Here is a 23,877-nt window from a genome sequence, read left to right as displayed (position 1 = left end):
ACCTTGCTTACCACATTTATAACATCTGCCATTTTTTATTTTTTCTTAATACTTTTAGAAATTACTTCTATCAAATTAGCATTATAAACATGAGACCCAAAATCAGCTGTATCTCTAATCCATTCGTCTATTGGTGGTGATCTTGACTTTAAAGGTCTAATCACAGTTTTGCATTCTGAAGTAGCACTTCCAAAAACCAAAGATTCAGGCAGTATTTCTCTGACTTCTGAATCTGATATCATTCTATTTACAGCTAAAGTCAATCTTTGAAAAAAATCACTGAAGGCTTCTTTTGGCCCTTGTATAATTTTAGTAAATGACACAGACCTGTTTTAGGACCATTCAATTTTGTCCCAAGCATTTCAAGCTGCTAGACTACATAGTACCAAGGGGTAGTCATCAAATTCAAGCTGCCATTGTAATTCAGCATATTGACTTTTATGTAGCAACTGATCCCAGGAAATATCAATACCTGTAGTCTGATTTCCTTGTTCTAAGGCCCTGGCTTTCTCTTTCCACCATGTTTGCCATTGTAACTGAGGACCAGCTTCCAATATTGCTGTTGCCAAATCTTTCCCATCATGAGAATAATTCTATTCTAAGTTGCCCATGAATTTAATATCTGCTTTACATAGGATGAATGCATGCCATAGGCAATTACCATGTCTTTAAATCTCCTCAAATCCAATATGTTATAGGATCCCATTTAACTTCTTCATAACCTTTGGGGTGCTTATCATCTCCTGGTAGGTCTTGTATAGTAACGAAGGTTGGTTTTCTAACAACCTTGGGCCACCCCCTTTCAGTTTTATTATGTAGTGGTGTTGTAGGCTCTTGTCTAAATTCCTCTGTGTCTTGTCTGAGTATTTTTTAGGTCTTCCTAATTCTTGTCTAAATTCCTCCATCTGTCTATTTTTCTCCTTTTTATTTATACATCTCTAATTTTCTTTCTAATGTTTACATTTTACCAACATATTTTCCATAGTTTTCTTTTTCCTATATCTCTAAATGTTTTTTTTTTCTTTGAATGGGTATAGAAAGTCATTTTGGCTGTTAAGGATATTATAAAATACCAACATGATAATAATCATAATCTGTATTGAGCCAATTTCAGTTAAGTTATTTAGCTTTTCACTTTCTCCTTCTATTTTCAAGCCATGTAGAATAGCACTATACAGGGTCCTAAAGCCTTCTATTATGGTACTTCCCATCCTTAACTCTCTCTTTAAGGGCTTCCAAGATGACTTACCAAATCTGATGACTTCTCAGTTTGTCTGCAGGTGGAGTGACTTCTCCATGGGAGGCCTTCTAAATTTCTACCTTTTGTCCTCTACATTAATGCATTATGAAAAAGCACTAATCTTGTCAGCTTTTTACTGTGGCAGCATTGGAAGTCTAGCTTGTGATCTTTTGCCTCATCTGGTTCAATTGTAGCTTGATGAGAATGTATTTATCAAAATGATTAACAAATTCTGTGACTCTTCCTTTGTGTCTAGACAGTGATACCACTACAGCAGTTCCAAAGAAATAGAAAAAGTAACTAAAATAAAAAATAAAAATAAAAGATTGGGTTAAGACAGCCTGGTTTTATGGACTTAGATGTCAGAGTTACATCCAAGGACACACAAAGGGATAATTAAAGAGGGGAAGAATCTGCTCTAGCCTTTAATGCATCTCTACACAAGCTGATAATTGATTGCAGGAGGCTATTCACCACATTGAAGGCCCACCTCATGTGTAGATATCAGCCTAGAAGCCCAAATTGACAATTTCTCAAGCATAACAATGGTCTGTATTTGAGAGATATGTAATGAGCCCCCAGGTGCACAGGACATTATGTTGTTTCTCACTATTTATCAGAATGTTATTGCAGGGTTGCCCAAACCGCTTCAAAACCACAATAATCTCTCACTTTGAAGGCACAGCAGAGGATATATGTGCCACATGCTAAGTTTGGTTGCTTGAGAAAAGAGAGAAAAAAACAAAACTATATTTTAATTTTAAAAAATAACAGATAATCCCTCCTAACCCTGTGTGTGAAGTACATGGTGTGTTCAGCAACAGAAATTCACCTTCAACTTCTGGGAAGTAGCTAAGGCTATCATAAATAGCTATATTATTTGGGGAGTCTCTTTGGACTTCCCTGACCAAAAGTTTGAAAGGAGATCTCTCATGTCTGACACTGGGATTTTGGTTAGATGGTCTATAGCTCTTGGGTGAATCCTTATCACTCCAAATGGCATAACTTCATTTAAACTATATACATATGCACACATGTATACTTATATGTATTTTATATAATTATATGTAAATATAAAATAATATGACTCCCTATATCTTTCTCAAACATCCTTGACATTAAATGATGATGTTTTCCCTCTTTGTCCTCTCCTCCCCATGTTTCTCCCTTCATACCATCTATACCTTGCTATTTCCCTCTCTTGAATCCCACCACTATGGTTCCTTTTGTTTCCTGGTTTCTGTCTTTACTCCAGGTTATATACTCATATTGGAACATTTGGGGCTAGGAGCTACAAATGAGAGAGAACATGTTTTTTTTTTTTTTTTTTTTTTTTTTTTTTTTTTTTTTTTGTCATTTTTGGCCTAAGTTACCTGCTATAGTTGTTTGAATAAGAATGGTCCCAATAGGCTCATATATTTGAATGGTTAGTCACCAAGGAGGAGAACTCTTTTAAAGGATTAGAAGAATTACACAAGGTATGACCTTGTTAGAGGAAGTATGCCATTGGGGTTGGGCTTTAAGATTTCAAAATCCCGCTGGGCGGTGGTGGCACACACCTTTAATCCCAGCACTTGGGAGGCAGAGGCAGGCGGATTTCTGAGTTCGAGGCCAGCCTGGTCTACAGAGTGAGTTCCAGGACAGCCAGGGCTACACAGAGAAACCCTGTCTCGAAAAACCAAAAAAAGAAAAAAGATTTCAAAATCCCATGCCAGATGTCTTAGTTAGTTTTACTGCTGTGAACAGACACCATGACCAAGGCAACTCTTATAAAAGGCAACATTTAATTTAGGCTGGCTTACAAGTTCAGAGGTTCAGTCCATTATCATCAAGACAGGAACATGGTAGCATCCAGGCAGGCATGGTGCAGGAAGATCTGAGAGTTCTACATCTTCATCTGAAGGCTGCTAGCAGAATACTGACTTCCAGGAAGCTAGGATGAGGGTCTTTTAAAGCCCACACCCACAGTGACACACCTACTCCAACAGGACCACACCTTCTGATAGGGCCACTCCTTGGGCTGACCATATACAAAACCATCATACCAGACCTAATCTCTCTCTCTTCTTACTGCCTAGGGATCAGGATGTACACCTCTCAGCTACTTCTCTAGTTGTCATGCATGCTGCTGTGCTTCCCACCATGATAATAAAGGACTTACCCTTTAAAAGAAAGCCCCAATTAAATGCTTTGCCTTGTATAAGACAAAGGATGTTCCTTCATAGCAAAAGAACAGTGACTAAGATGCTTGTTAAATACATTTTCTAGTTCCATCCATTTCCCTGCAACTTTCATTATTTCACTTTTCTTTATAGATTAATAATACTCCACTGAGTTTGTATGTCATGTTTTCATTATCCATTATAAATACATAAGTTGAAGAACATTTAGGTAATTTTCATTTCTTAGAAATTGTAAATAGAGAGACAATATTGTACATGATCGAATAAGTATCCACGGGATAGAATGTCAAGTCCTTTGGGCATACATATGGAAAGGAATGGTTGATCTGGGTACTGACATATTTTTCTTAGCTTTTTGAGAATTCACCCACTGATTTCTAGAGTGGCTGTGCCAATTTACAGTCACACCAACAGTGAATGAATATGTCTTTTTTAAAATTTACTCATTTAACTTTGAGAGAGACAGAGAGAGAGAGAGAGAGAGAGAGAGAGAGAGAGAGAGAGAGAGAGACAGACAGACAGAGAGAGAGAGAGACTCAGTATATCTCTCTACCTGGGCCTGGAAATTACTATGTAGACCAAGCAAGCCTTGAACTCACATAGACTAGTATATCTCTGCCTCTTAAGTCTAGAATTAAAGGTATTCACTACCACATCTGACCAAACCAAGGTTTCTTAAGTGGAAATTCCGTGAAGAGTTTCTGATACTTCACTCATTGCCAGAATCTTCATGTATAGGCCTCACTGATCCATTAATTAGGTGTCCACATAACTCCTACAGTGGTCTTTAACTCTAAATTCAACAAAAGCAATGTTCATAATTATGAAGCCAAGTGTGGTAGTTTGAATAAGAATGGCTCCACAGGCTCATATATTTGAATGCTTGGTCATTAGGGAGTGGTGCTACTTGACAGGGATTAAGAGATGTGGCCTTATTTGAGTAGGTATGGACTTGCTGGAGGAAGTGTGTCACTGGAGGTGGGCTTTGGGGTTTCAGATGGTCAAGCCAGGCCCAATGTCACTTTCTCTTCCTACTGCCTGAAGATGCAGGTGTAGAAGTCTCAGCTACTTCTCCAGCACCATAACTGGATGCTGACACACTTCCCACCATGCTGATAATAGACTAAATCTCTGAAACTGTGAACATGTCCCAATTAAATGTTTTCTTTTGTAAGAGTCATGGTGTCATGGTGTCTCTTCACAGCAATAGAACACTGACTAAAACATCAACATTCTGTAATAAAAACAGTTTAGAGGAACTTTTATAAGGGTGCATTAAAACACCCATGAAATCCTGCATTTGATGATAGCATGAGAACATATAATTTTCCCCAGGTGCTTCAGCTGTAAAATGGAGATAATAATGGACACTTCACATAATTAACCTCATTATTAATGAAAAGAACTTTAAGCTAGTGATTAAAAGTTGGATTAAAACCATGAGACTTAATAAATTACAGAAAAGTCTAGAGAGAAAAGATCCCAGTCCTCCTTCCAAATGTTTCCCCCTCATTTCTTCATGCTATAATAACTTCAGAGAGTAGGGAGGAGGAGAAAGGCTTTAGAAAAATATGATCATACCAGGAAGGACCAAGTCTAATGAGCAAAATCCATCTTCAAAGTGCTTACAGCAGACTCAGCATAATCTAGAAAAGAGGAACAAGGGCAAGGGTTGGGTTGGTGGGGGAGGGGTCCTACATAGAAATACAGGCTCTCTTGGTCTGGCTGTGGTCTGTCCTATCATTATCTTGGTCCATTGTCTGAGGATCAGCTTTGCAGAATTATATTGGCACCAAGAAGGTCTCTGCTTAAGGAGTAATTACTTCCCTTTGTTTTTGTTCAGCAATTGGGTGTTCTTGGAATCTAAGGTAACTCTGGGGGAAGAAAGACTCTGGAGCAATCAGAACTCAAAAGGAAGGCAATAAAGGTAGAGTCTGAAACAAAATGGAATTAGGTAGGTCTGTACTCGGTCCTCTTTCAAATTCCCACTGTCAAACCCAAACCATCATCATTCTAAGTTTTTATAAACACTTATTGATTTAGTGTCTATGTGTGTATCTGTCTGTCTGTCTGTGTGTATGTATGTGTGTGTGTGTGTGTATGTATGCACATGTTTATGTCACAGCCCACATGTGGAGATTAGAGGACAATCTGTAAGAGTGGTTCTCTTCTTCCACCATGTGGACCCTGGGTATTGATCTCAGGTCTTTAGGAATGACAACAGGTACTCTTACCCACTAAGCCATCTTATCATTCCTCTCATTCCATTACTGTTGAAGTGGTCTGGAATGGAAGACCCAGTTACAACTCCTCCTTTTCCTTGCCCATTCCTCAGTCTTGAGGGATTTGGAACCCAATGTCATTGACTTGACTGTCTACTGATGGACTGGTACATAGATCACATCCAGGTTCCTGAAGCATGTATATCAAGAGAAACAAGACGCTTATGTCTATAATCCCAGTACTTGGAGAGCTAAGGAAGAAGGACCAACAGTTGAAGAACACCCTTTGGCTATATAATGAGTTCAAAGTGAACTTATACCAAGTGAGACCCTATCTTGGGTAGGGCTTTCTTTTTCTCCTCTCAGTAACCGCTTTCAAGTGCCTAGGTACTACAGATGCAGAACAAAGCCAAAAGACATTCTTTATTTTTTTAAAAAAAAAAAAACCCACATGGTTTTCTGAAGGAACTAGGAAGCTTACAAATTTAAATTGAATTATAACTATGATAATTACCTAAAAGGAAATTTTGGCTACTTTAAGTTGGCTACTACAACTTAATGAAGGTCTAACTCAGATTAAATGATCATGCACATGAAGCAATTATAGCATTTGTTACATTGCATGTGTTTACCTTTGACAGGGAAGCCCTTTCTGAGAAAGCAGAAGCTACACTGACACCGAAGGGCGGTAGAGGAGTTAGCTATGGGAGAAGCTGGGGCAAATCATGGCAAGTCGAGGACAGACAACCTAGAAGACACCAAGACAGAAAGGACTATGATATATTCAAAGAGTTGAAATCTGGAAGGCCAAGGCACACACCAGTAAATGAGTTCATCTGCCAGACTACTCCAGAAATGAAATAAGAATATGCAATAACCCTAAATATTGAATCAAAATACCAATGATGCAAATTAATTGTAGTAGCTTGAAAATGGGCACGTACTTCCTCATTCCAAGCACCTCTTCAATCATTCAAAGGGAAGATTTGCCTTTCCATGATCCAGAGACTCATTTAGGTGCCTTGCCCAGTGCATAACAATTTAAGGGGGCATCCCTCCTGAAGGATGTCTGGTGAGAACAAGTCCAAGGGAAGTGCAGAAACAAGCAGCAAAGGGGCAGTATCAGTAACTCAGTTTAGCCTCTAACCTGAAAGAATACCTTGGTTGCCACACAGAAAGACAAGATACATGAAACAGTGTCAAAGTACTTTTATTAACAAATAAAATTATGACATTCTGGGGGATCCATAGACCCATAGCCAGCGCTAGCACGCCCCTTCCGCTGCTCGCCCCTCCTGCAGTCTGAGCCCTGCTGGTAAGTGCACCCAGGAGCCCCCCAGACACATTCTGGGGGATCCATAGACCCATAGCCAGCGCTAGCACGCCCCTTCCGCCGCTCGCCCCTCCTGCAGTCTGAGGCCTGCGGGTAAGTGCACCCAGGAGCCCCCCAGACACATTCTGGGGGATCCATAGACCCATAGCCAGCGCTAGCACGCCCCTTCCGCCGCTCGCCCCTCCTGCAGTCTGAGACCTGCGGGTAAGTGCACCCAGGAGCCCCCCAGACACATTCTGGGGGATCCATAGACCCATAGCCAGCGCTAGCACGCCCCTTCCGCCGCTCGCCCCTCCTGTAGTCTGAGGCCTGCTGGTAAGTGCACCCAGGAGCCCCCCAGACACATTCTGGGGGATCCATAGAACCCATAGCCAGCGCTAGCACGCTCCTTCTGCTGCTCGCCCCCCCTCCGGCCTGAGGCCTGCAGGGTCTGAGCCCCAGACCAGACCTCTACCAGGTCTGCAGTTGTGTGGACCCCGGATTCCACCTGAAACATACTGGAAGGTCCGCTCAACCCAGAGCCACAGAGGAACAACTGAACCCAGAGTGTCCGACAACATACCCTGAGATATCCAAGAGGAGACACTGCACCCAGAACAGCAGACATCTAGCTGGACTGCTACCTTGGAGGCACCATATCCTGAGGCATCCTAGAGATACCACTGTAATCAGGGCAGCTGGAAAAAAATCACAAAGACATCTGGACTCCTAGAAGACCAAACAAAAGCGAGACAACTGGAAAGACAGGCTTCAATCAGAGACAGAAATACAGGTAACACTAGAATTAACCAGATGGCAAAAGGCAGGCGCAGGAACGTAAGCAACAGAAACCAAAGTTACATGGCATCATCAGAACCCAGTTTCCCCATCATAGCAAGCCCTGAACACCCCATCACACCAGAAAGGCAGGATTCAGAATTAAAATCACTTCTCATGATGATGATAGAGGACTTTAAGAAAGACATAAATAACACTCTCAAAGAACAGATAGAAACCCTTAAAGAGGAAACACAAAAATCCCTTAAGGAATTGCAAGAAAATGCAACCAAACGGGAGAAGGAATTAAACAAAACCATGCAGGATCTAAAAACGGAAGTAGAAACAATAAAGAAATCACAAAGGGAGAACACCCTGGAGATAGAAAACTTAAAAAAACAATCAGGAGTCATAGATACAAGTATTACCAACAGAATACAAGAGATGGAAGAGAGAATCTCATGTGCAGAAGATACCATGGAAAACATTGACACAACTGTTAAAGAAAATGCAAAATACAAAAAGCTACTAACCCAAAATATACAAGAAATCCAAGACACAATGAGAAGGCCAAACCTAAGGATAATAGGAATAGATGAGGGGGAAGACTCCCAACTTAAAGGACCAGTAAATATTCTCAACAAAATTATAGAGGAAAACTTCCCTAACCTAAAGAAAGAGATGTCCATAAATATACAAGAAGCCTACAGAACTCCAAATAGTTTAGACCAGAAAAGAAATACTTCCCGCCACATAATAGTCAAAACATCAAATGTACAAAACAAAGAAAAAATACTAAAAGCAGTAAGGGAAAAAGGCAAAGTAACATATAAAGGCAGACCTATAAGAATTACACCAGACTTTTCACCAGAGACCATAAAAGCCAGAAGATCCTGGACTGATATCATACAGACCCTAAAAGAACATAAATGTCAGCCCAGACTACTATACCCAGCAAAACTCTCAATCATTACTGATGGAGAAACCAAAATATTCCATGACAAATCCAAATTTACACAGTATCTCAACACAAACCCAGCACTTCAACAGATAATTGGTGGAAAACTCCATCACAAGGAGGGAAACTACAACCTGGAAAAAGCAGGAAAGTAATCCTCCAAAAACCGTAAAAGAAGGTAGCTACACAAACATATCTCCATTGCCAATAACAAAAATAACAGGAAACAACACTCATTTTTCCTTAATATCTCTTAATATCAATGGACTCAATTCTCCAGTAAAAAGACATAGACTATCAGACTGGATACGTAAACAGGACCCAACATTTTGCTGCATTCAGGAAACGCACCTCTGTGGAAAGGACAGACACTACCTCAGAGTAAAAGGTTGGAAAACAATCTTCCAAGCAAATGGTCCCAAGAAACAAGCTGGAGTAGCGATTCTAATATCAAATAAAATCAGCTTTCAACCAGAAGTAATCAAAAAAGATAAAGAAGGACACTTCATATTCATCAAAGGAAAAATGTACCAAGAGGAACTCGCAATTCTCAACATCTATGCCCCAAATGTAAGGGCACCCACATATATAAAAGACACTTTACTAAAGCTTAAAGCATACATTGCACCTCACACAATAATAGTGGGAGATTTCAACACCCCACTCTCAGCTATGGACAGATCATGGAAACAGAAACTAAATCGAGACACAATGAAACTAACAGAAGTTATGAACCAATTGGACCTAACTGACATCTATAGAACATTTCATCCTAAAAAAAAGAATATACCTTCTTCTCAGCACCTCATGGTACCTTCTCCAAAATAGACCATATAATTGGTCACAAAACAGGCCTCAACAGATACAAAAAGATTGAAATAATCCCCAGCACCTTATCAGACCACCATGGATTAAGATTTGTCTTTGACATGGACAAAAACATCAGAAAACCGACATACACTTGGCAACTGAACAATGCTCTACTCAATGATAACGTGGTCAAGGAAGAAATTAAGAAAGAAATTAAAGACTTTTTAGATTTAAATGAAAATGAGGACACATCATATCAAAACATGTGGGACTCATTGAAAGCAGTACTAAGAGGAAAAATCATAGCTCTAAGTGCTCACAAAAAGAAAGTGGAAAGAGCATACATCAACAACTTGACAGCAAACCTGAAAGCATTAGAACAAAAAGAAGCTAGTATACCCAAGAGGAGTAGACGGCAGGAAATAGTCAAACTCAGGGCTGAAATCAACCAAGTCGAAACAAAAAGAACTATACAAAATATCAACAAAACCAGGAGCTGGTTCTTTGAGAAAATCAACAAGATAGACAAACCCTTAGCCAGACTAACCAAAGGGCGCAGAGACAGCATTCAAATTAATAAAATCAGAACTGAAAAGGGAGACATAACAACAGAAACAGAGGAAATTAAAAAAATTATCAGATCCTACTACAAAGGCCTATACTCAACAAAATTGGAAAATCTGGAGGAAATGGACAATTTTCTAGATAGATACCAGGTACCAAAGTTAAACGAGGAGCAGATAAACCACCTAAACAGTCCCATAACTCCTAAAGAAATAGACACAGTCATTAAAAATCTTCCCACCAAAAAATGTCCGGGGCCAGATGGTTTCAGTGCAGAATTCTTTCAGACCTTCAAGGAAGACCTAATACCAATCCTCTTCAAGTTATTCCATTGAATAGAAACAGAAGGAACACTACCCAATTCATTCTATGAAGCTACCATTACACTCATACCTAAACCACAGAAAGACCCAACAAAGAAAGAGAACTACAGACCAATCTCTCTTATGAATATTGATGCAAAAATACTCAATAAAATTCTCGCAAACCAAATCCAACAACACATCAAAACAATTATCCATCAAGATCAAGTAGGCTTTATCCCAGGAATGCAGGGATGGTTCAATATTCGGAAATCCATCAATGTAATCCACTACATAAATAAACTCAAAGAGAAAAACCACATGGTCATATCACTAGATGCTGAGAAAGCATTTGACAAAATTCAACATCCCTTCATGTTAAAAGTCTTGGAAAGATCAGGAATTCAAGGCCCATATCTAAACATAGTAAAAGCAATATACAGCAAGCCAGTAGCCAACATCAAACTAAATGGAGAGAAACTTGAAGCAATCCCACTAAGATCAGGGACTAGGCAAGGCTGCCCACTCTCACCTTACCTATTCAATATAGTACTGGAAGTCTTAGCTAGAGCAATTAGACAACAAAAGGAAGTCAAAGGTATACAGATAGGAAAGGAAGAAGTCAAAATTTCACTATTTGCAGATGATATGATAGTATACTTAAGTGAACCTAAAACTTCCACCAGAGAACTCCTAAACCTGATAAACAACTTTAGCAATGTGGCTGGATATAAAATCAACTCAAACAAATCAGTAGCCTTCCTCTACTCAAAGGATAAACAGGCAGAGAAAGAAATCAGGGAAATGACACCCTTCACAATAGCCACGAATAAAATAAATTATCTTGGAGTGAATCTAACAAAGCAAGTGAAAGATCTGTATGACAAGAACTTCAAGTCTCTCAAGAAAGAAATTGAAGAACATCTCAGAAGATGGAAAGATCTCCCATGCTCCTGGATTGGCAGGATTAACTTAGTAAAAATGGCTATCCTGCCAAAAGCAATCTATAGATTCAATGCAATACCCATCAAAATTCCAAATCAATTCTTCATAGAGATAGAAAGAGCAATTTACAAATTCATTTGGAATAACAAAAAACCTAGGATAGCGAGAACTATTCTCAACAATAAAAGAACCTCTGGGGGAATCACCATTCCGGACCTCAAACTGTACTACAGAGCAGTAGTGATAAAAACTGCATGGTATTGGTACAGAGACAGAAAGGACGATCAATGGAACAGAATTGAAGACCCAGAAATGAACCCGCATACCTATGGTCACTTGATATTTGACAAGGGAGCTAAATTCATCCAGTGGAAAAAGGACAGCATTTTCAACAAGTGGTGCTGGCTCAACTGGAGGTCAACATGTAGAAGAATCCAAATTAATCCATTATTATCCCCTTGCACAAAGCTCAACTCCAAGTGGATAAAGGACCTTCACATAAAGCCAGGTACACTGAAAATATTAGAAGAGAAGTTGGGGAAGACCCTCGAATACCTAGGCACAGGGGAAAAGTTCCTGAACAGAACACCAATGGCTTATGCTCTAAGATCAAGAATCGACAAATGGGACCTCATCAAATTGCAAAGCTTCTGTAAGGCAAAGGACACTGTCAACAAGACAAAACGGCAACCAACAGATTGGGAAAAGATCATTACCAATCCTACATCTGATAGGGGGCTAATATCTAATATTTACAAAGAACTCAAGAAATTAGATGCCAAACAACAAAATAACCCCATTAAAAAATGGGGTACAGAGCTAAACAAAGAATTCTCAACTGAGGAAACTCGAATGGCCGAGAAGCACCTTAAGAAATGCTCAACATCCTTAGTCATCAGGGAAATGCAAATCAAAACAACACTGAGATACCACCTCACACCAGTCAGAATGGCTAAGATCAAAAACTCAGGTGATAGTAGATGTTGGCGAGGATGTGAAGAAAGAGGATCACTCCTGCATTGTTGGTGGGGTTGCAAGCTGGTACAACCACTTTGGAAGTCAGTCTGGCGGTTCCTCAGAAAATTGGACATAGCACTACCTGAGGACCCAGCTATACCACTCCTGGGTATATACCCAGAAAATGCCTCAACAAATAACAAAGACATATGCTCCACTATGTTCATAGCAGCCCTATATATAATAGCCAGAAGCTGGAAAGAACCCAGATGTCCTTCAACAGAGGAATGGATACAAAAAATGTGGTACATTTACACAATGGAATATTACTCAGCTATTAAAAATAATGAATTCGAGAAATTCTTAGGTAAATGGATGGATCTAGAAAATATCATCCTGAGTGAGGTAACCCAATCACAAAAGAACACACATGGTATTTACTCACTGATAAGCGGAGATTAGCCCAAAAGTTTGAAACAACAAAGATTCAACTACCAGACGACATGAAGCTCATGAAGAAGAAAGAACAAGTGAGGATGCCTAGGTCTTTCTTAGAAGGAGTAACTAAATAACCAAGGGAGCAAATATGGAGACAAAGTGTGGGTCAGACTCTGAAGGGGGGGTTGTAGGGAGACCATTGTGTCCGGGTATTCATTCCATAGGCAGTCATCAAAAATAGACGCTGATAGGGATGTCAGGATGGGAAAGCTGACAGCAGCCTGATAAGGCTGTCTCCTTAGAGGTCTCTCAGAGTCGGACATACCCAGAGACAGGTACCCACAGCTATCCATTAATATGATCAAAGTTCCCAATGGAGGAGTCAGAGAGTAAATTGAAGGAACCGTGAACCATAAGGGCTGGTGGCCCTGTGAGGAGAGCAAGAATACCAACCAGCCAGAGCTCCCCAGGGTCTAAACCACCAGCCCAGGAGCACATAGGGAGAGACACATGACTCCAGCTGTATATGTAGGGGAGGATGGCCCTGTTGGGCATAGGTGGGAGACAAGATCATTGGTACCCTGAAGGCTGAGCACTGAGGGGGGGGAATCTGAGGGTGGGGAGGGAGGCTGGGGGTAGGTGGGTAAACACCTTCATAGAGGCAGGAGGAGGGAGGATGGGATAAGGGGTTCCTGGGTGGTGGGGGAAATATGGTAAGGGGATAAAATTTGAAATGTAAATATTATATCCAATAAAAGGGGAAAAATAGAAAAGCGGTTAGAACCAACATTCTTAATAAAATGTCAGCCCTCTTTAAAAAAAAAAAAAACCTATCTTGATACTAAAATTTGTTTTGAGAATTGTATGTTGCAGAATGATCAACCTTGGTGTATCTACTCAACAAGCAAGCTGGGCAGACCTGCTCAAACCTCTGAGGTCCGTGAATTCTATCTGGAGGCAGCGAAGACACAGCATCAGAGGATTGTCAACTTGCACTCCCCCCCACCCCTCTTCTAATATCTCAACGCCCATAATCAGCTTGAAGAAGTTAATGATGAGTCAGCGCCCCTATTCCCTGGGCATGGGGACTAAGGGGGTAAATGTTGGGCTGTCTCCCTAGGAAAAAGTAGTGGTTTTGTCGGAATAGAGAGGATTAGCTAGGGTTTATTGCATAGCCATAACCTATTAGTAGAAATCTGTATAATTAATATCAAGATGAAGATATAAATTCTTAAATGGCACCAATTTACTTTGTTTACAAATTTTAAGGTTTTCAGTGGCATGAGCTTTTTAGTGATATAAGAGTGAGATGAATATTGTTACTCTCATAGGCATTGTACCAGTATAACACACTTAGGAATACAAAGCTTAGACCCAGTCCTTCTTTAACTTTTTTAACTGATTTGAGATGGTCAGCCTGTGAGTTAAGGGACTATAGCAAATTCATGACTTGGAGTTTATTATAAGGGTGTTCTCTATGTTTTATTTAGAAATAGCTGAGTGGAGTTAACAGGCAACACTCCAGATTACCTTACATGGATAGCTGGTTTTCAAAACATCAGAAATCCTTAGAATTGACATGACAAACATTTCAGTATTAATGTTCATTTTCATTAGAGACCTGTCTGCTCCGGACAGCTTCCTATGTTAAACTCTAAGAAGAAATTGAGCATCCTTGGAGTTACTCCAGTTGTGGTGAGACAGCCACTAGGCAAGAATTGCCACTTTCCTTCTACAGACAAATTACTGTCCAGAAAAGGACACACTTGCAGAATAGTCGACTGATTATATCTGCCTAGACAGAGTAATCAGCCCTTAATAATTCTGCAGCACTAAGGTCTGTCAGATGATCCTGGGCCAGAAGGCAGAAGAACAGATGCTCCAACGTTTTGAAGTAGAGCGAGTGTCCAGGTGTTCAGAGGTCTCTATAAATTGGCTAAGTTTTAGAAGCTATGCTTGGTGCTTCCCACAATTATAGTCAACTCAGTCATTCTGGATTTCTGATGGGGTTGAAAACTTATAGCTATTTACTTTGAGAGAAAAGATCTGAGTGTATGGTCATCAGCTGACATTCATCCTAAAGCCAAGGAAAAAGCCAGGTTCAGAACTAAGTGTTTTAATTAGGATAGATGACAGAGGTGCTGGTTAGTCAACAAAAGGATGGACTGGGTATTAGGACTATCTTGTACCTCACTGGTACAAATATGCATAATTATGCTCTAATTGTATTTTGAGAGAAAAGTTTCCTTTTAACAGGAAGGGTGATGTGTAGGAGGAGCTAAGGTGGGAGGAGTACTGAGAGGAAGAAAAGGAGTAAGAAGAGGAGAAGAAGAAGGAGAGGAGAAGCTAGGTGATGAAAGAGAGATAGAGGGGGGAAACAGGGAAGCAGATGTTTATGTATCTCCACCAGTCAAAGATAGTTGATATATCTAGGTTGGGTAGTGGGTTACACCTCTGATTGAACAATACCAAACTTATAAAGCCTATGATTAACATTTCTTAAAAAAATGTATAAATGCAAAAAGGAAAAGGGGGCATGGGATAGGGGTTTTCTAAGGGGGGGGGAATGGGGAAACGGGATGGTATCTGAAGTGTAAATGAAAGATCTAATAAAAAATAAAAAAAAATAAAAACAGTAGTTTCTTTTTGATATAAAAAAAAACAAATAAAATTATATAGTCAACACAACATGATGTCTAAAACATGTTCACAGTGGAATGGCTAAAACAAGCTGACTAACATCTTACCTCAGATACCTATGGCTTTTTGTAGTGATGACACTCTATCACTGCCTGTCGAGCATAAAATACACTTGCATTAATTATAGTTGCCATGATGCTTTATAATAGCCCTATTAAGCTTTCTTAACTGAAATTTTGTTTTCTTTAACCACCATCTCCCCAGTCCCTAGCCTTCCCTCACTGAATCTGACAACCATCTTACTGTCTGCTTCTATAAGTTCTATTGATTTAGATTATGCTTATAAGTGAGGTCACATGACATTGGTTTATTGGTGCCTATTTCATTTAACATGTCCACATTGTCACAATAAGAGTTTTCTTTTCGTAATTCTTTATTACATTTGTTTACTTATTTACTTGCTAGTGTGTGTGCATGCACATTACTGCATACATGTAGCAGAATATGTGTGAAGGTCAGACAACAAATTGAAGGAGTTCCCTCTCTTATTTTACCATGTAGATCATGGGACTTCAACTCAGATCACCAGGCTTGGTAGCAAGTGCCTTTATCTACTTAGCCTTTGGGCCAGATATATGTAGACATTTTTTTTTACTATAGAGCCTGAAAAGAGTAGGTTGGGAGGACTTGTGCTACAAGTATTAGTACAAAACTAATGATGATACAAGGATGATAAACACACACCACACACCACACACCACACACCACACACCACACACCACACACACACAGTCTCATGTATCTCAGGATGGCCTCAAATTCAACAGTGCCTGAGAATGACATTGGACTCCTGACCATCCTGTCTGACTTTGAGAATTGTAGACTTGCCATACGTCAACAGCTTTCATCTTCTTCTGCTTCTCAAATCACAGCCCTGTCTCCATTTTGCTCCTCTAACTTGTTCATTCTCTGTGTTATTTCTACTTCCCAGATTACCTCAAATTCCAGAAACAATGACCCCTGAAGGCTTGCACCCTATTATAGGAACTGGAACTAACCCACAAGAGCTAATAATTTCCCAGTTGCAATAGGGACCTTGAAAGATAAAGCCTCAGACAAGGATCTACCAGACCAGAGCCTAAGACTACTACACGTTTCTAGGCTAACTTGCATACTGTCCCCAACCACAATTTGGGGTACTGTACAATCTTGCAGCTGTTCCTAGCCCCTTGAAGGCAGTTCTTGGGGTGTCACTAGACCACTGTCTTTCTGACCTTAGGAACTCAAAAATAAACTCCATAATCCCTTTCCTGTTGTATTCTCACTGTTGTTTAGAATTGTGGTAAGTAACCAACTCTAGTCCTTCACGTCCTTCTAGCTCTATCCTCCAACAAAAGAGAAAACTTTCAGATAAAAATGAATATCTTAGGTAAAAGATACTTGAGCGGATGGACAGAAGATTGAATGTTCCAGATTAGTGAACTTGAAGGCATATAAACTTGAAGTCATACTCTCTATAATAGAGTAGAGAACAATTATTATTGTTATTTGACTCTATCTATATGGGTGTTTTGTCTGTGTACCACATGTATGCCTGGTGCCCATAGAAACCAAAAGAAGACATCCAATCCCCTGGAACTGCAAACAGCTGTGAGCTGCCATCGGGCGCTCAGAATCTAACCAGTGCTTTTAAACTTATGAACCATCTCTCCAACTCTATGCAGATTTTTGTTCGTTTCTTTCTTTTTGTTTTCTTTTTTGATACAGGGTATCACTGTATACTCTTGGCTGACTTGAACTCACTGTGTAGACCGCGCTGGCCTAGAGATCCACCCACCTCTGCCTTCTGAGTGCTGGAATTAAATGCTTATGTCACCACTATCCAAACGTTAGACTACCCCCAACCAGATAAAATTTTGTTTACATAAAGACTGCAGCCTTCCCTTATGTGGCCAACCCCTTCCATTTGTTTTTCATTTCCTTTGTAATTATTATGTTAAAACTAGCCAATCACGACAGACTCCGGGCAATTGGGGTGGGGGGAGCATAGGGCAGTCATTATCTGTCCCTGTATGCTTCCTAACTCTAGTTGGGTCTTGGTGCACCTTTCAACAAAAATAATTGCTTTGCTTCTGTGTTCCTTTGTGGAACATGGAGATTATTCTGTTTATCTAGCAATCCCTAGCACAGAAAGAAAAAGCAATGAAACTAGCAGACCCCCATTAGACAGTTCGGGCTAACTCTATTGAGCCAACCCAAGAGCAATTTCTTTGGTAGAGACGGTTCTTGTTAGAGTAAAAGTTGATGTACAATTTCAGTACAGAAACACATATCCGCGCGAATACACACACACACACACACACACACACACACACACACACACACACCACACACCACACACAAACACACACACACACACACACACACACACACACAGAGAGAGAGAGAGAGAGAGAGAGAGAGAGAGAGAGAGAGAGAGAGAGAGAGAGAGAGAGGACAGCTGAAGAGTGTCACTTTAAATAGAAAAGACTGACAGTTTTAAATGTGCAAGTGTCCTACACCCAGAAGATCAAATTTCAACACCATCAACCAGCACCCAGTGGCTATCCTCACTTCATCTGTAATGCTGTCTGGCCGAGATGAGTCTTTTATTATCTGGAGCGTTAACTGTCTGGAAATAAGGGACTAAATGTATTGGCTGTCTATTGTTTAGGCTAGCATCTAAGATTCCAGCATTAAATTAAATTAAATTAAATTAAATTAAATTAAATTAAATTAAAGATTTAGATTTTAGTTTCTACAATTGTGTGTGTTGGATAGCAGTTCTGCTTCTTGTTTTTGGTTTCCTCTCTGGATTTTTGAAGAGTGTAATTGCTGTATGTTGTCTTAGTTACAGTTTTATGGCTTGGAAGACACATGACCAAAGCAACATTTATACATTTAGCTTGAGCTGGTTTGCCATTTTGGAGGATTAGTCCATTATCACCATGGTAGGAAGCATGTCATCATGCAAGCAAGCTTGGTGCTGGAAGGCATTCTAGCCTAAAGCCAGGTGGCCCAAGCTGCCCATGGCTGCTGCTTTATGGGACTAGAACATGCTGCCTTTGTTCTATTACACTTTCACTGCCTAGGCTTGGCTGGCTTAGAAATTGTTCTGTAAACTGACATTGAACTCAGAGATCTGTATGCCTCTGTTTCCTGAATGCTGGGATTAAAGGCCTGTACTACTAGTCTTGGACATAAACCTCTCTTTACATTTTTACAAGAGGTTTACAAATTCTGAATTGTAGTTTATTCCAGATATTGTCAAGTTGACAATTGAGAACAGCCATCACTGCTGCCAGGCAGGAACTTTCCTTTGGATCTAATAACTTTGGCCACTTGTGGTTCAATGTTTCTGGGTATTGGGAGGTGACAGTTAGAAACGGGGATGTTAGAAGTCTGAAGGGGTTCACAGGAGGGAGGACATTATACCATAATCTGCTTATTTTGTCTACTTGGGATTGGGGAAGAGTGAATGTAGGTTACCCCAAATGTTTACTATAGAGTTAGGGATTAGGCTGGTAGGTGTGGTTCTACAAGAACTGAAGGAGAGGGGTGTTGCGGTAAATCTCTTGCCCATAGGGAGTCCAAAGAATAACGACACAAGTCAATAAGTATCAAATGAATGCTGCATGCCTAAATTGGGCAGATTTACCATTAAACTACACTATTTCCCCGGCTATGAGAGCTCTTAACAACTTGCGGTTTCCTAGGTCATCTTCGTCTTCTCTCTCTTTCGACCAACTGCCCTCTAGCTTCGACCAACTGCCAACTCTGCGCCGCCTTTTTTCCCCCTGGCTCTCCTCGTCTTCCCCTCTTCCTGCCTCTGGCTCCTCCCACTCCTCTTCTACTGCCCATTCACTGGCTGTAGCCTTTATTTAACAAATTTGATTGGACAGAAGGTTTACAAGATTCACTCCTCCTTCGCAGCCCCTCCCAGGAGTGGAGTTACCATGACAACAAGAGGCTAGGGCTATCCACCACAGAGGGGAAAATCTACAGGTGGCTTTCATGCTTCCCTGTCAGGACTGGTCAGTGAGTTCTGGAGTTAGGGACTAGAATATAGCAAGGAGTTAGGGGGAGGAAGCTTAAAAAGGAATGGTCTGTGGGACTCAGAGGAGATATAGGCAGGCAGAAAGGAAGACTACAGCTGGTGGTATCATATAGCTCTATAGATGACACCAGGGGATTGAAGTTGACAGGAGGACAGAATGATGAATTCTTCAGTCTCCTTAACTGTTTCCCAGCCCTTTTCTTTTGTGGTGTTCTTAGTGAATTCCTGCAGGCTGAAATGATGGAATGAATTGGGTGTAGGAAGATTGGAGGAGAAGTTCTTTGTGATCCACTGGGGTTGGTGCTGCAGTGCTGAAAATGAGAATGGGGAAATAGTAACTGGAGGAGCGAAGAGAGAGAGAGGTGTGGATCTGCATTTAGGCTTCTGTTACCATAGAAAGAGTAGCACTTGTTTCAGTGGGTGTGCAAGCCTGGCTTGGGGGCCGAGACAGAGCAAAGTGTCGGGGGAGTGGGGTTAGAAGGGGAAGATCTATGTGATCTGCAGGACATGTGAAGAATGGGCAGTGAAGACTCCCACAGGTGGTGTGCTACAAAGGTGATGTTTTGATTGTGTGATTGGGTCTGCAAGAACTGAAGGAAGAGAAGATCTGTAAACAGTCTACCTGGTGTTCTGCCAGGCATGGTGTGGAGTTATGGATTTTATCCTGTTGGTTCCTATTCTCTTTGGCAGCCTAATGACCCTTTCATAAACATTGAATACAAGATATGTTTTATATCAGGTATTTACAGTAGGATTCCTAACAGTAGCAACATTACAGTTATGAAGTAGCCACAAAGTAATTTAATGATTTGCTGACCACAACATGGAGAACTGTATTAAGGGGGCACAGCATTAGGAAGTTATAGAACCACTGGCCTAGGGAGTCTGAATCTGTAAAGAATCAATCCCTACTAATATCAAAATACCTTAAATATTTTTCATGCCTTGGCCCACAAACACTTCTCTCCCAGAAGGTGTAGACTCCCTTCACTTTGCCATATTCTTCTCAGTTGTCATAAGAGCATGATGGTGGAGTTCCCATTTGCCAACATTAAACTCCAAGAAAGAAACCAAGGGTTTCTAATACTGGAAGGATAGTGAGGGGGCTGCACAAACACCCACAGCTGAGCTTAGCTGATTGGGCTACATAAGACTATTCTGAGCATAAACATCTCTGGAAACCACAGACTTATTTCAAAAGTTTTATTCATATTGTATTTTATTAGGATCAGGTTTTGTCTAGAGAGCTCTTTGTGGCCATGTAGACCAGAGGAGGGCCTCAGATAATCTGAATCACTAGTTACAGGTGGTTAAAAACTCTCCTGTGTGTGCTGGAAATTGAACCAGAGTCTTTGTACACAGAACTTTTCTACACATAAACATCTCTGGAATCCATAGACTGATTCCAAAAGTTTTATTCATATGCTATTTTACTAGGTTAATATAGGACCCTAAAAGGCAGCCTGATTTCTGCTTGAGCTAGGTTTGAAACCCCAGTGACCCAGCAGGTGACCCCCCACAGTTCCCTGCAAGGGATGGTAGGCATTTGTCACATCCCCATACTCCAGTCTCCTGACATGGTGCCACAGCTCTTGATAGACTTGTGTCCTTTGGTCACGTAGGGCAACACCCCTACTAGCCTCTCCACATGTAGAAGGCATGACTACAAGCCAAGGAGCCTCAAGGCAGATCTTCATATTAATGAGGTACCTAAAGTCTAGAGGGACATAGTCAATTAAGCATTCCTTCCCAGACACCTTCTGCAAAAGGTATTTAACCTTAGGCTTGCCCTGAGAAAACTAGGGTATGGTTAATCATTTACTTTCCACCATGACAATAAACAACTTAAAATCATGGACCATTTCTCTTTCATTGAGGATCCACTGTGAGGAGCAGTGGAGCAGGCCTTCATCTATAGAGCTTCCTTCCAATCTCCCACAGAAGATGTCTCCGCATTCCCAGCCACAGCAACCACCAACCCAAGCAAGCCAAGCAAGCTGCCGAAACCAAGACAAGAACTTATTATCCCCATGGCAAACAGCCGGAGCATCTCTCCTTTTCTCTCCCTTTTGTCCTAGTGTCAATCCAGACCTTGGCCCCCACTTTGTTCTCAGAACTTCCACAGCTCCCATAGCCCAACTTGGGTGCCTAAAAGACTGAGAGCCAGACAAACTAGCTCTGGCTCCCCTCAGATTTCAAACTGCACTTCTCACCCCCAGAGTGGGGTCCTGAGGCTTTCCATAGCCCCATGCCTGCAGGGTGCCAGCTTGGAGAGAGTGCAGTCAAACTTTCCAAGCCTTTGTCTCCCCAAGTGGCCTTAGCCTCTTGCTGGGGCAGACTCAGGACATACTTTATTCCAACAACTGGTCTGTGACACATACTACAACCCAATAGTTAAGGTTTTGTGAACAGAAATTTTTTTGTGGTCATGGAGAGCAGAGAAGGGACTCAGATCCTCTGAATCACCAGGTACAGGTAAGTTCCTAAGAACTGAGTCTTAAAAAGAAAGTCTTCATTGTCTTTTATTTCTCTGGTGAATAAACATTCATGATCAATATCTTCTTTGCTCTAGGCCCTGGTCATCTGTTCTGTTCAGTTCAATGCATACAGATTTCTCCAAATAAACTCAGTTGGACTGTGTTTAGGGCCAGCTCCTAAATTGAATCCCAGCTTTCAAGTCATCAGACAAAAACCAAACAAGACCATCAACAGGGTAGATGTCAGGTAGAGTGTCCTAGACTCCTGTGCTGCCCTTTCCACATCTGCCATTTTAATATATTATAGCTGTTTTCAATCTGACCCATGCTGCCTATTCCCAGATTCAGTGTAAATGCTCCAGCAATAGTGTACTCTAACCAGAAGTCTTTGGTTATAACACCAATTGTTGCTGTTGGAAGAAAAGTGTTGGTCATATCTGTCTAGCCCCTAAAATCATTTTAGGCATTTGAGTGAGGGCTTCAAGAAAATACTGCGCAGAAGCTAGGGAATGCTTATAGGGAATGCTTCAGCCACCAAGAGCGGTTGTGACTCCAACATTGACTTCCACCCTGAGGTCTCAGAGACCTCAGAAGCATGAACTGAGATGAAATCCAGTGCCTGAGCCTTCAGCTCCTCTCTGCTGTGGAGTCAGCCAGGATGAGAGTGTGCGCAGCATTCTCTACAGAGAGGTTCCTGCAGAGGACATCCTCACACATGACCATCAAGCCCTCTACGCCATACTTGTCAGCAGCTGCCAGCACACCAGTGGCCATGGAGTGGCTGTGGAGGTGTGGTGCCTTCCCAGTGTAGATAAAGTCCATCATCTCCTTGAAGTCTTGGGGATCCAAGTCATGGATCACAACTTGATTTTTTAGGCTTTCCTTCATTTCATGTTCAAACATCGCTCTGAAAACTGGAGAGCGAGCTGCTAGGATGGCCTTGTGAACCCTGAATTCATGGCCAGCCACCAACAGGCAACAGTCTGTGAAGAGAGATTTCTCCCACAACTCCCTTAGGTCATCTGCCAGTATGTGCCATGGATCCATGATTGCAGGTGTCATGTTCTTTCCAGGCATGCAAAAGAAGTCTCTTACTATGCCCACCTTGCAGCAGAGGGTGAGCTGGTCTTCAGGGAGAAGCCAATGATGATGGGAGAGGAGGAGATCTTGGAGAATGAACTTTTTGAATCCCCATTGTTGCTTTTGCAGAAAGCTAATGATTTTTGTGCTCTTTGTTCTTTGATATTTCTCTCCTTGGGAATTTATGATCCAGAACTCAAACTTTGCCCAAACTGGTCTCTCTGGACAGCTGAGCAACACCAAGTAAACTGACAGGTAGTGTTTGCTTTCTTCATCAACCCTGTTTGCATGAACTCTTAAACACCATGCCACTTCGTCATTGGCCTTTAATGAGATCACTGGGCTTGAAAACTTTCTCTGAATTCCACCAATGCAAAATGAAAAGTTGCTAATGGTCCACACACAGCAGAATTTCTTAACAGTGATGTGTGGAGCCCCAGCTCTTGGCTTCCAGGTCCCCTGTCATTTCTGTTGAAGGTTGTTTGGTGGTTAGAGTTGATCTAAAGTTGATCTAAAAAGAAGAACTAGAAGTTATTTATTCATTCTGGTTGATTCAATTACAGATACATTTTAGATTTTAGTTTCAATTTGTCCTAAGTGCTCTCTCTCTCTCTCTCTCTCTCTCTCTCTCTCTCTCTCTCTCTGTCTTTCTCTGTCTCTCTCTCTCCCTGTCCTCCCTTATCATCCCTATTCAACTCCCTTCCCATGCTCTAAATAAACTATTTTATAATAAACCTGTCATATGGCTGGTACCTCAGGGGGACGGGATGCCTCAGCATGGGCCTACCAGATAACCAATCCCACCATCACCATAGCTGGTGCTAACAAACAGATCCTTAATTTCTTTTCATAAAACACATTGTGTAGTGACTCAGA

General features: G+C 41.1%; 2 pseudogenes; both read right to left on the bottom strand.

The window, feature by feature from the left end:
- LOC117707881 (serine/arginine-rich splicing factor 6-like) overlaps positions 1 to 23,877 on the bottom strand; it is a 329,309-nt pseudogene that overhangs the window by 23,491 nt on the left and 281,941 nt on the right.
- Positions 22,353 to 23,467, bottom strand: LOC117706765 (TD and POZ domain-containing protein 2-like; annotated as a pseudogene).

Source organism: Arvicanthis niloticus, chromosome 4 (assembly GCF_011762505.2).
Source record: "Arvicanthis niloticus isolate mArvNil1 chromosome 4, mArvNil1.pat.X, whole genome shotgun sequence".
In the NCBI taxonomy this organism is placed as follows: Eukaryota; Metazoa; Chordata; class Mammalia; order Rodentia; family Muridae; genus Arvicanthis; species Arvicanthis niloticus.
This window is presented reverse-complemented; position numbering and strand designations above follow the sequence as displayed.